The sequence below is a fragment of the Lontra canadensis genome, unplaced genomic scaffold (genome assembly GCF_010015895.1).
Source record: "Lontra canadensis isolate GAN:19392208 unplaced genomic scaffold, GSC_riverotter_1.0 scaffold97, whole genome shotgun sequence".
NCBI classification, from domain to species: Eukaryota; Metazoa; Chordata; class Mammalia; order Carnivora; family Mustelidae; genus Lontra; species Lontra canadensis.
In genome coordinates, this window is record NW_022631091.1 from 1,177,718 (window position 1) to 1,192,130 (window position 14,413).

The 14,413-nt window shown below is 39.9% G+C and overlaps 1 protein-coding gene across 1 annotated transcript in view; it reads right to left on the bottom strand.

Moving 5' to 3' along the window:
- The window catches only part of PRKN (parkin RBR E3 ubiquitin protein ligase), a 1,289,523-nt gene that overhangs the window by 314,289 nt on the left and 960,821 nt on the right, over nt 1-14,413 (bottom strand). The gene's annotated exons all lie outside the window — the stretch shown is intronic.

Here is a 14,413-nt window from a genome sequence, read left to right on the forward strand (position 1 = left end):
GGAAACATCCAGCTGTTTTCCCATCTAGCAGTTGGGGAATAATTGGTCTTGGGCCAATTATTAACTGCTCAGGACCCAGCTAACAAATCATGAAAGCAAGACACAAAAGGATCAAACGGTTTCCAAATAAAATAATGGCACTCCAGATTAAAAAACAACAACAACAACAACAAAACCTCAGGAATATTAATAGAAATACAAAAATATCTAGCACCCAACTTGTTAAAATCCACAACATCTGGCATCCAATCAAAGATTACCAGGCATGTAAAGAAGCAGAAAAACACAAGTCATGACAAATTACCCCACAAATGGCATGTTGGAATTAGCACACAAAGACATTAAAATATTAAAATGAAATATTAACAAAGTATTTAAATTTATGAAATTTATTGATTTATTTTATTAATAAAATAAAATATTAAAATCTTTAAGAATGGAGAGATCTAGCTGGTGCATGGGTCAGAAGACTGAATACTGGGAAGATGCCAATTTCCCCTGATTGATCTACAGATTCAATGCAATCCCAGTCAAAATCCCCTCTGGTTGTGTGTGTGTGTGTGTGTGTGTGTGTGTGTAGAAACTGACAAATCAATTTCAAAATTTATGTGGAAATCCAAATTACCTAGAATCTGTAAAATACTTTAATGAAAGGACAAATCTGGTTAACCAACACTACGAGCTGTCAAGACTTAATATAAAGCTGTCATTATCCAAACATCATGGTATTGCTATAAGGATAGACAAAAGAAGTCAATGGAATGGGATAGAAAAGTCATAAACAGACACCCACATGTGTGGAAAACTGATGTTTTTACAAAGGTGCTGAGGCGATTCAGTTGAAAAAAGAACAGTCTTTTCAACAAATTGTGCTGGAATAATTTGATAGTCACAGGCAAATAAACCTTGATCCATGCCAATTACCACAAAATGGATACTAGACCTAAACGACCATAAAACCCCAACCTATTAAACTTCTAAAGGAAAAAAAAAGAGAAAAACTTTTTTTTAAAAATCATGTAATAAGTTTTTTTTCTTTTAAAGATTTATTTATTTATTTATTTATTTAGTTGGCAGACAGAGATCACAAGTAGGCAGAGAAGCAGGCAGAGAGATAGAGGGAAGCAGGTTCCCTATTGAGCAGAGAGCCCGGCATGAGGCTTGATCCCAGGACCCTGAGATCATGACCTAAGCCGAAGGCAGAGGCTTTAACCCACTGAGCCACCCAGGTGCCTGAGAAAAACTTTGTGATCTCAGATTAGGCAAAGAGTTCTTAGCTGTCACACCAAAACATGATTCATAATAAGAGAAGAAACTGATAAATTGGACTCCATCCAAATTAAAATGTCTTCTCTTTGAAAGATACTGTTAGAAAACTAAAAAGATAAGCCACACACTGAGAGAAAATATTTTTGTAAATCTGATAAAGGACATGTTACCAGAATATAGAAATTACTCTCAAAACTCAGTAATAGAACAGTCTAATTAAAAAGTAGTCTGGGCACCTGGGTGGCTCAGTCCCAGTTAAGCATCCAACTCTTGGTTTCAGCTCTGGTCACGATCTCAGAGTCATGAGATCGAGCCCCATGTTGGGCTCCATACTCTGCGTGGAGTCTGCTTGAGATTCTCTCACTCTTTCTGCCTCTGCCCTCCCCCCGCCCCCACTCACACTCACTCTCACTCTCTCTCAAATAAATAAGTAAATAAATAAAAATCTGATAAAAAATGGTAAAAGATGTGAATGGACCCTTTACCAGGGAAGATATAAAGATGGCAGATAAGCCCGTGAAAAGATGCCCTCCATCATTCGTCATTAGGGAAATGCAAACCAAAAACCCTGCCACACGCTTACCGTGATAGCTAACATTTAAAACGCTGACCGCTCGCCAAGTGCTGGCAGAGACGTGGAGGAACTATACCCTCACACACTGCTGATGGGAATGGAAAATGGTGTGCCCCCTTTGGAAAATAGTCTGGCAGTACTTAAAAAGTTAAACGTATATTTACCTTATGACCTAGCTATTCCATTCGTAAGTATTTACCCAGTGGAAATTAAAGCCTACATTCATACAGACTTGCACACGATTACTCATCGTAGTTTTATTTTTAATAGGCCCAAACAGGGAATGTCCCATATACCCATGAACAGGTAACTAGATAACTACCTGTGATCTACGGCATGATGGAATGAATGAAAATTAATGAACTACTGATGCATATTACAACATGGGCGACCTTAACTATCTCAATAACATCTATCTCAGTATCATTATGCTGAGTGTAAGAAGGCAGGCAAGGAAGAGTACATACCATATCATTATTCCATTATATAAAATTTTAGGAAATGCAAAGTAAGCTACATTGACAAAAAGCGTATCAGTTGATGCTTACAGATGCAGGACGGGAGGGAGGTATAGGAGAAAGGGGTTACCAAGGGGGAATGAGGGAACTCTTCGGGGTGATGGAGATGATCATTATTTTGATTGTGATGGTGGCATCACAGGACCACACATACGCCAAAATTATCAGATTATATACTTTCAATACAGGCAGTTACCCCAATTAAATTGTTACAGAGTTATATAATCCCTCAATTTTCCCTCTCCCCCAGCATCTACAGTTTTGAATTCACTGGAAAACTTTAGAAGCTTTTACTGGACGTCATATTACTTTGCCAGGAGTCTTTCTAATCCTCCTTTGGTTTCCATCCATGAGCCATCATGAACTCTCGGATCACTGTGGTATCAGGACCATGACCCCTCATTCTCAACGGTGTTCAAACATTTTTTCCATCTTCCTTCCTAATTACAGTGTAGATGGAACCCTTGCTTATATCCTGAACTCTCCTTGTGCTGTGATGCCCAGCTATCCTAATTCTCAATTCGCTCAATGCTCCAGACTTCACCTTGGCTTTCAGTCTTCTTATTAGATCTTCTTTATTTCTGGGGACTTTTCTTCCACCCTCTTTTGTGCTAGCTGATTCCTACAACATTCTCGCTCTGCTGCACGTCACTTTCTTGGGAAAGTATTTTTTCCATGAAAGTTTTCTGTAAGTGACCCTGAACCATGACCCCTGAACTTTGCCTACCAGCCTGTGCCCCCACTGAATTTTACTCACCTGTTTACCTGTCAGTACTCCTTTAGGGTATAAGACTACCTTGATCTGAGCTGACTGGGGATCTGATACAAGGAGGAGGGAACTGAGTCATCTGCATGAGTTTATAATTTCTCTGTTTATCCAGAGAAAATTTAAGGACATGTTTCTGATGAAAGTCAAAACAATAACAAAAACAAAACCATATTTATGTACTGCCCTTAAGCATGATATAATAAATCCAAAAGGCGTGATCAGTTCTCTGACTGAGCATTTATACCATTTATATTTGGGACATTTTGGTCCTAAGAAATTCTTCCCTGTAGTGTCTTAGGATAAGGAAGTTTTGAAGTTGAAATTGCCATAAACTACATAGTTTTTGAAAGTCGGCATGAGTGTGTCTTAGCCAGGCAGGGATGAAATGGAGATCTAATCTAATCTGGGACCCTCAAAAGAAATTCTAGGGAAGGAAACATTCCAAATTACGGAGTTCATTTATAAGGTCAGTATGCAGTAGCTGACTGTTGGCTTTTGTTTGTCTGGAAAGATGCAGCACTTCCAAAAGAAACAACTTTGCTTTCATAGAAACTGGGGAGGGAATCTCTTGAGGTTATGTAAATCTACAAATCCAACATTCTTATAAATGTGTACGTTGACCTCTAAGTGGTTAAGAGAGGTGACAGGAACTGAAGTAACCTAAGTAGAAAAGTGTCACTGCAAGTTCTTCTGATATTCTAACTGTTCCTACGAGGTGCTCTTGGGGCAAGAAAGAGTTCTGCCTGTGGATTAAACAGTAGCTTTACTCAGCCTCAAGCAGAGATGACTGTCTTTTTTGATTTGGAAACACAGTTTCCATGACTTGCCTCCCTGCCATTTATGGGTAGTTGGAATGTGTTTATCCTTATCCTTATATTTAGTCCAAGAATTTCTTGGAATAAGAAAAATGAAACATGAAAATAAAGTTGCTGGGTTTTTTGGTTTTCGGGGTGTTTTTTTTTTTTTGTCTTTTTCTGTTTTGCTTTTATATCTTAGCTATGGATTTCGGGCAAACATTTTATTTAAAGCATAATCTTTCAAATAAGCTAAAGAATATTCGTAAGAAGTATTTTTCCTCCAGTGATAGTATCCATAGTTTTTTCTTTCTTCCTAACCTATTATACAATTACAAATCATTGAACTATATTCTCTTTAGTACCATAATCAATTTCTGATAATTAGCTAAAAATTTAGGAGTATGTATTAACTAGCATTGACCAATGTGATATCTAGCATAAAGCATATCTTGAATTTTGTTCAATGAAATTATGATGCATGTATATGCATCATATGTATATGGTTGCTGTGTGTATATACGCATACATGTATACATATATATTTATTTCATATTTGATATAAATTTAGAAGTTAACATTTCAACTCAGCATGTTTATTCTAATTCTTAAGCATATTATGGGAACAGAAATACCTAAAGAAACCATGGGAAACCTGAACACCAGCCATTCAGGAACTTCAAGTGGTAGCCAGTGGGAAATGTATTTTTGATAATCTGCATCCACTAAGGCCAGACATGGTAGTAGTGACAAATCAGTGGTGTTACTGGTCTTTTACTTTTTTAACTGTAAGTTATTGCAAGAGCTAATTGCAATCATTCTTTATTTTTATAGAATAATCTTCTCATCCAAAGTTATACTCTTTACTATAAATGTACATTTCATTTTTCAGTTATTGGTGGTAAGTCAAAAAAGAAATGTAAGTATCTTATTTCTAGACATACAAGAAAATTGAATCCTGTAACAGTAAAATATGATTACAAGACAAGAGGATAGAAATTCTACCAGAATTAGTGAAAAAGATAAATTTTTTAGACTTCAAAAGTAAATGCAAGGTGGAAATAACCCACGAGTCCATTGACAGATGAATGGATAAGCCAGGTATGTTGTATACATACAAAGAAAGAGTACTCAGCTTCAAAAAGGAAGAAAATTCTGACACCTGCTACAACATGGATGGAACTTGGGGACATTAGGTTAAGTGAAATAAGCCAGTCACAAAAAAACAAATACTGTATGATTCCATTTAGCTGAGGTACCTAGAGTAATCAAAATCATAGAGGCTGAAAGTGATTGGTGAAGGGTGATTGCAGGAGCTGGAGGGGAGGGAGAATGGGGTGTTAGTGTTCAATGGGTGTGGAGCTTCAGTTTGGGAAGATGAAAAATGTTCTCGTGACGACGGTTGTGCAATAGTGTGAAATGTATTTAATGCTACTGACCTATACACTTAAAAATGGTAATAATGGTAAATTTTATGTTTTTTATACTTTACCATAATAAAACAATAAATGTGAGACCTACAATGTAAAAGCTATAAAACTTTTACTCAGAAAGCACTGGAGAGAACCTTCCTCACGTGGAGCTAGGCAAAGGCTTCTTAGACCCAACCAAAAGCATAAATCATGAGGAAAAGCTGATTCCCTGGACTTCATCATAAAAAAAACACATTTTTCTCTGCAAAAGACACTGTTAGGAGAATAAAAAGACAAACTAGACCAGAAGAAAATATTTGCAAATTACATATCTAACAAAGGACTTGTATACACTATATATAAAGAACACTGAGGACTCAACAGCAAGAAAACACAGTACTCAGTTTCTGAATGGGGAAAAGAATTAAACAGAAAGTTCATCAAAGTCAGGGAGATAAGAAAGCACACAAACAGACGGTCAATGTCACCAGCTATTGGTGACATGCAAATAAGATTCGTGCTGAGATGCTACAACATGCCTGTTAGTGTGGAAAAAAGCAAAAAGTCCTGACAATGCCAAGTGCTGACAAGGATGTAGAACACTGAGGACTCCAAGTGACAAGACTGTCTATGCAGAAAACCCCAAATAACAAATTATTAGTGCTGTTTCCCCACACAGATACATGATTCCTTCTCTCATCTTCTGCCTTTCTTTGCTCTGTCAACTCTTTGGTAACTGAATATTTGTGCCCCCCCCCCCAAAGTAGTATGTTGAGACCTGATCTCCAAGGTGATGAAGTTAACAGGTGGAAACTTTGGGAGGTGATTAGGTCTTGAGGGTGGGGCCCCCATGAATGCCATTAATACCATTTTTATAGAGGCTCTAGACTGCTTCCTTGTCCCTGCTGCCATGTGAGGACACAGTGAGTGGATGGCTGTCCATGAACATGGAAGCCAGCGCTCACCAGACACCAAATCTGCCAGCACCCTGACTTGGACTTCCAGCACCCAGAACTGCGAGAAGTAAATTTCTGTTGTTTTAAGCCACCCCATCTGTGGTATTTTTGTTACTGTGACTGAATGGACTATGACATCTCTGTGGTCCACTCTGTTCAATACTTGGACGGATCCTCCCCCAGGACTGTCCATCCCTCGTTCATTCTCTCCCTAGCAGATCACACCCTAAGGGCTACTTACTTGATTTGTATGTTTCCTGTCAGCTGCACCCGCTGTGGGAGGACATGGATCTTTGTCTCTTTTGTTTGGTGATGTGCCCAAGACCTCAACCGGTGCCTAGCAATGCACTACAGGCCCAATAAATGTACGTTGTATGAATGAAGCCCTTCAGACCTTTTTTGTCCTGGAGTCAGATGAAGATACCTCCCCCTTGGTTTGGTCACCCCCTTACCTCATGAGGCTACGTTCATCCCTATCTTGACTCGCACTGGCATCTTTAGTCAGTTTACCTTTATTCTCTAATTAAACCCCACCTTTCCATTCTATTTTATTCTTTATCAAGATTTTATTGTTTTATTTGCTGCAGAGAGAGAGAGAGAGAGCGTGCATAAGCGGGGGAGAGGCAGAAGGAGAGGCAGACTCCCTGCTGAGCGGGAAGCCGGATATGGGACTCAGTCGCAGGACCTGGGGATCCTGACCTGAGCTGAAGGCAGACGTTGAACTGATGGAGCCACCCAGGCACCCCCACACCTTTCCATTTTAAACACGCCCGAAGAGAATGAGTTTTTCTGGTTTCTCTTCTTCACATGTGAGTCTTACTATGTGGGATTCCTCTCTTGGCCTTTTTAAAATCTCGTCCTCAGGTCTCATCTAAATCGGGGACATTCGCTGTCAACCCAAAGCGGAAAATCCGCACATCCTAGGACTTCCGGTGTCCGGCCTGGGCTGCACGTGGCTGAAGCCTCCCTCTGGACCCTAAGTGGCCGCGCGACAAGTCTACGCATCCCTCCTCCCACTCCTGACCGCTGCTCCAGGCTCGCCTCCCTGACTCCACCTGTCTGCGTCCCAGTAATTCTTCCCCTTGCCCAAGATGCAGACTTTGGCATCATCTGTGATTCTTCCTTCTCCTTCCTTCCTCACCGTCATCCTCTGACAGCCGATGCCCCCTGAGCTGCAGTTTCAGTTATCCACGGTCTGCCATGGTCTGGAAGCAGATGACCGCCCTTCTGACTGCCCGTCAGAGGGTCGGTGGTGGCCTAACACTGCATCCCAGCACCTGTGTCCTTCCCTTCCCTTGGACTCGTCACACGGCATGGCAACCCTCACATCCTCACAAGGAGAAGGGAGAGTGTGGTACAGTTAAGCATGGGTGTGAGAGAGGGGCCACGTTCAGGCGACCTTGAAGGCAGTCTATTGTTATAGTTGCTCTATTTTATTACTGTTGTTCACCTCTTACTGTGTCTAATTTATAAAGTAACCGTTATTGTAGGTGTGTACGTACAGGAAAAGACAAGGTCTGTGAAGGGCTCGGCGCTATCTGTGGGTTCAGGCAACCGCTGGGGGCTTCCACGGATAATGGGAAGAGGATTGTTGAGATCTCTCAGTAGTGTAGGGTCTCCTAGTCCTGGATGTGCTTTAGAAATAACAGGGGACTTTAAAAAAAATGTGGAAGCCTGGGGTCCATCCCAAACATGCTGATGTAATTGGTCTAGGGTTGGGTGCATGCTTTGGCATCTCTTAAAAGCTTTCCAGGGAAAGTTGGTGCCTAGCAAAGGAAGAAACCCACTAAGAGTGGGGGACTGTGGGCTTTAGAGTTGAACACATTTGTGGCACTTTAACCCACACGAACCCCAGATTTTCTGCCATACATGAGGATTCCAGCCTCAGCCTCAAGGGCTAAAAATTAAAAATTTCTAGTAATAAGTGGCAGGTACTCAGTGCATACCAGTTCTCTGTCCCTTCCGTTTTCTAATCTGTAAAATGGGAATAAAAGTATTTGGTTTATAGGCTACGCTGAACAGAAGGAAAATTCCAGCAAAGTAGCCTTCCCTAACGCTTTCTACCTTGCCAAGACTCAGTCTAGGTGCTGCACATGAACCTTCTCTCCCCATTTCCTCTTCCTCTGCGTTTCTCCCACTGCCAGGCTGGTGCTCGCCCTGTGGCACTGTGCCTGCCAGGCTTCTTGTCCAGTGTGGGATTAAAAGTACAAATGCACGGCTCCGGTCATGTCAAGCAGGCAGCAGAATCGCCCTAAGAGTCTTTGCTTCACAACATTGGAAGTCCTGAGCTTGTCAGTCTTCAGTTTCTGAACTGTAATCAGTTTTCTGGCCCAGAGCACAGCGTCCCTGGGATGGACACCAGACGATAATGTCTCAGTGGGGAAGGACTGACAGACACTGTGCATCTCATGGTCACTCTCGAAACTGATTTCCGGCCCTGCAAATCAGATCAGTAGATGAAGTCACTGCTGCACACATCCCGAAACCTTCTCAGAGGCCGGAGGATAGAATCCACATTTGCCAGGCTATCATGCTAAGTGTGTTAGCCTGGCCCAGTTCTTTCCTACCTCTGTCTCTCTGCACAACTTGGCCTCATCCTCTGGACTTCAGCCAGTGGACTGATTTGCTCCTTTGTGGTCTCTCTCCCCGCCCCCTCCCCCAACCATTACCCCTGCCCAGGCAGGATACTATTCTCAGGACTGAGCTCAGGAATCCCCCCTTTGAGGTCACTGGCACTGGCTTCAGAGGGCCACATGCCCAAAGTGTTCCCATGGTGCCCTGGGTTCACTCCTTTCAAGGCACTTCTCAGACACACAGTAGAACTCTGTCGACCTGCCACCTGGTGTCCATTTACCTGTTCTAGCCCTGGACGGGTGCATGTGCAGAAATCAGCACACAAAAGACACCAGACAGAGAGGGAACATTCCAGTCTCCGCCTGCAGTGTTCCAGCGGCCTGTTTATACTACTCTGCAGCCTTACGCAATATTAAAACAGCCAGCAAGAGAATGGTGTTAATGTTATTTCGCAGTAATTAGCAAAGGCAAGAAATAATATCTCGTAGAAAAGTCATGGTAAAGAAGATGACAGAAATTTTCATTTTCCAAACCACGGTTATCACAGATTTCTCATAAACTGTTTAATTTTTCATGTCGGCTTGTGAGTCCTCTGTATGTGTTTGGTAGATAGAAAGCAATAATAGATCGTTTAGGTCTAAAAATACTGACTTCGACGTTATGGTTAATTTCCAGGGGATGCTGCGCCATCTACTTAAAAAATAACCCTTAGAAAAGTGGTTACTTGTCATTTACATATTTTAATGTTAGCAATAAAATGGAAGTTGGTTAAGCTTAATAAATCTGTATGGTCATAAGAGAAGGATGGAGATAATTCTGAGTAGGTTGTTGCTGCTACAATCAATAGAGCATGTCGTAATTGTGCATTAAGGAAACGTCAGTGTGGTAAGGTGAAGGGACAATAGTCACTAAATAAGTGGTCCCTTGGGAGTTCATGAAAAATCTCTTTCTCCAACAGGAGAGGAACGCTCTTTAAAGTGTAGGGTGCCATATGGACACGCAGGCATATGGATGGCTTCTAGATTCTCTATACCAAACTGTTATTTTTACATTTTCAGCGTAACAAATATACTAAGCAGGTGCTTTAAAATGTCACACATGGAACAGCAGTAATTTAATTAGCATAAAAAACTCACTGTTCTTAGTAGTATCCCTGAAATATTAGTAGAATTGAGATATGTCATATGGGATATGCTGAAGCTATGTATGTATAAGTGGTTTTGGATTTCAATGGATATTTTTTCTCTCTTTCTTGACTCGGGGTCTCAGCTGCAGTGACCTAATTATTCTGCAGTATGACAATGGATTGGTCTTCATTACCCATCCCTTTGTCACTGGCTGCTACTTTGTTTTTCCCAAGCCAAGAACCTTCCTATTGGATTCAAACTTACAATAAACCAGAAAGGACTCTATTGGCTACTTGTTCCTCCACTTATAGATTAGAAGTTCTCCTTTAAAAATAACACTGTTCTCCCAAACCCTAAAAATAACCTAAATATTAAAAAATAAGAAAATAGTAAGTAAATATATTACATCTCACTTCTGAAATATTTTGTACTCATTTATTGATAGGATATCTACAATTGTCTCTAGCATTTGTAATAAAAGGTATTTCTTAGCTATAAATACAACTCTTCCTAATAATACAGAAAAACTACAATAATAGGATTTTAGTGAAGGGAACAGAATATGAAATTGTCTGGAGAACAAGAGATGAGCTATGTTTTAAAAAGCTTATGGATTAAAAAAAAATTTTTTAAATGATTGTGTCTCATGACAGAATAGGAGACATTTATTTTATAATTTCTACTCAGTATTTTCATATATTTTAATAGAATTATATAACTTTAAAATAAATTAAAATATTCAAAATATTACAAAGAATAGAATTTTTCATTTTATTTCTGTCATAATTACATAGGTTTGTATTTATTGTTAAAATAAAAAAGAGAAAAGTAATAGAAAATTGGAGGACCCTGTGAGGATGGGGGGATATTTCGACTCCCAAAGCTGCACTGATCATATCACTCATTTAGTTGTACCTTAACCAAATACAAAGTTTTCAAGATAATTGTAATAACACTAATACGTAGTATATACACAGTGCTTCCTGTTTTAGATTTTAAGGAAAGGATTATCTCATTTGACCAGTAGAACCACTCAGTTAGGCAGATATTAATTTCATTATAAAAGAGAAAATTAAGCCTCCGAATGATGTACAAGTTTGCTTGTAATTATTGGAGCTGGTCTCCAGAGCCTCGCAGTCATAAATGAGGTTGCTCTTTCAGACAGGCCAAGTGCAGTGTTGGAACATGGTAATTCCACATGAAGGCCCATATCTGCCCCCAAGAAAATAAATGACCTAAAGCTATGGTTTCCAAAAGAACTTTTAGTGATGATGGAAATTTTGTATATCTGTGTTGTCCATCATGATGGCTCCTAGCCATATGGCTAATGAACACTTAAAGTGTGAATATTAAATTAAATTAAATTAAATTTTATTTTATTATTTTTTAAAAATATTTATTCATTTCAGTGAGAGAGAGGAGAGAAGTAGACTCCCTGCTGAGCACAGAGCCCAGTGTGGGGCTCGATCTCACGACCCTGAGATCATGACCTGAGCCAAAATCAAGAGTTGGACGTTTAACCAATGAAGCCATCCTGGCTTCCCAAATTTTATTTAATTTTAATTAATTTACATTTAAATTTAAGTAGCTAGATATGAGTGGTGGCTACACCACTACACATCTCAATTCCAAAGGCAGAGGCGGGTAAAAAGTGGCATTTATAAAACAATATTGCAAGAACTAATAACAGGTTTTAAAAATAAGATACACTCTTGGAAAAGGTGACCCTGTTGCCATCATGCTGTGTATACACTGCTTTCTAAGAAGAGTTAAGTTTCTCACTTAAACTGGAGATACAGTTTTAACTATTGTTGAATGAAAATAACTGCCATTGAAGTTGTCAGGATATATCTTTATTTCTGCTCTTACGTGAATTTGTTGAATCAATTAATTATTTTAATTAATTTTAAATGATTGTACATGTAGTTTTTTTTTTTTCAGAGAATATATTATTTGTTTCTCCCTCAGAATACTTATTTTGTAGCATACCAAGCCCTGAGCAAATGCTCCAAGTGAAAACGTTGATCCTAAACTAAGCTCTCAGGGCAAAAATGCTTATCTTTGCTCTAAGTGGGCAAATGCTACATTTAAAAAAAGGAAAACTGCAGGCCAATAAGGCATGCATTTAATTTAATTAATATTAAATCACAAGACAAACCACAAGACTCAATAAAGTGAATGAAGATGAGAGACTATAAAATTCTTAACACGAGAAGCCAAACATTTGTCCTGTTATTTCTTTCAGTTTATTGTATTTGATTTGCTGGCTCCATTAAATATCAAATTTTCTCCTAAAATAATCTCAGGATTTCCATGCCTTAAGGATTAAGCCTTTTATAAGAATTCTGTATGTAAGACTTCTAAGAGAATGCCTAAGGGTGGATAAAAATAAATCATTCTAAAAGCCAAAAATTACCAAGTTTTCTTAAACTTCTTCATAATAAAGTGCAATATAAATAAATAATTCCATAGAAAATATATTAGCAACATTATTCCTTCCAAGTAAAATTATCATTCTTATTAAGTAATCAATACTTGGTGGAGATTATTAGATTTCAATAATAAATTGAAATGTGTGGGCTCCTGAGGAACGGCTCCATGATCAAGGACAAACCAGTTCAGAGCATTTGTTTGCAAATATTTTACAACTAAAGATGACATGTATTAGGATGATCTGAATCTAAACACCTGAAAGAAAGAAAGGAAATAATTCCCCATGAAATTTGGTCAATTGTTCAATTTCTTCATTCTAAAATCAAAACAAAACAATAAACCTAGCTATTCTCATCTCATCTTTAAAGATAAAATAACAGCTGTGCATTTTTGATTCTTATGTTTGATATCTTCTGAGTTAAGCTTACTATATAGGTGTGTGGGGTGTGAGAGAGAGAGAGAGTTCACTGTTCCACAAGAATTTAAACATCCTGAGAACAATGTGACTTCCCGAATTCTGTTCCAGCTGTAATTATGCCTCACCTCTATGTGACACGGTAGGCAAGTGGGCCAACAGGCCAAAAGCCAGCTTCTGACAGCCTAGCTCCATCCACATGAATCAGATAACAAAATAGGACATTTTCTTGCTTTCCACTGTCACAGAGATGTTTCCTCTCTTCTCCTCCCCATCCCTCCTCTCCTCTCCTGGCCTTTCCTTTCTAAAAAGGCACCAAATTTCATCCTGCGGTAGACATGGGGAAAGAATACTTCTAATTCCCATTGTCCAAAAGACAAACAAGATAGGACATTGAAAAACCTGTCTTCTGGGATGTGTTTTAAAAACAGACACAGGAGAAGGATGTCAAGTCACCTGTCTCCCTCTGTCTCTCTGCCTGTCTCTATCTTCTAAGACCTGTATCTGTATACAGAAGAGGACAGAGGCATGGAGTCATCACACGTGGAAAAGAGATGGGGTCTGGCTTCCTTGGGCATATGAGTTCTGCCTGATGATTAGCAACCTCAGACTGGTAGACAGGAAAAATGCAGAGGGCACATGTTGCAGGGAGAGGTGACGGAGACTCGCTGTTGAAGGGAGAGGACCACTGGCGGTATATTCCAAAGGAGAGCCACAGGTCAGGAGACGTCCCCTGACAAGCAGTACGGAGTCCCCAAAGATGCTTGACACGGTTGTGGACATTCACTCACTGGTGAATAGATCATTCTGATAGACATAGTGTGAGTTGGATAAATCAGGGTGTGGGAAGCTCGGTTAAGGATGGTGTTGAACTGATCCCGTATCACAAAGCCTTAGCTCTTAACAATAGTTAAAGAACATGGCTGACAACCTTTGATCCAGGGTTGGAATCTGTTTTATGACATTTCTGAAATGTGTTCATTCAGACTAAAAACCTTCCAGCAACAGTGACCTCACAATTTCCCTGGAAGAGCCGGTCCATTTCTCAGCAGTACTAATTCTAAGATTGTTCTTATTCGGAATATAAATCAACTGCTTATTAAATGCCCTTCCATATGAATCCAGGTTCTTCTGTAAGAAACAATACAGTTGATTTCTACTCCCTCTTTCTCTGGATAAGCCTTCAGATATCTCCAGGACGTATCCCTGATTCTCCCACGCTCACACCTGATCTGCTCTTCCCCAGGCGAAACTGACAAACGTCTTCAACTCCTGCTCCCAGAGCCTCACGGCCCATCACTATCCTGCTCACACTCATTTGCTCACATTTATGTTGCCCTTCAAAGGACGCAGCGGGCTTATAGGGCAATGGTCCATCTGTGGCTCGACCAGAGTCAAATACACTGAGATCTGACATTGCAACACTGACCAGTACCTGTGGCCACAGTGAATCACAGATGCCGAGGGGCAGGGGAGAAGGAGAGGTCAGCCCTTGCCATAACATTCTGGGAGTGGAGGACTGCCTGCACACTCCTTTTTAGAAATCAAAAATCCCTGGGGCGCCTGGGTGGC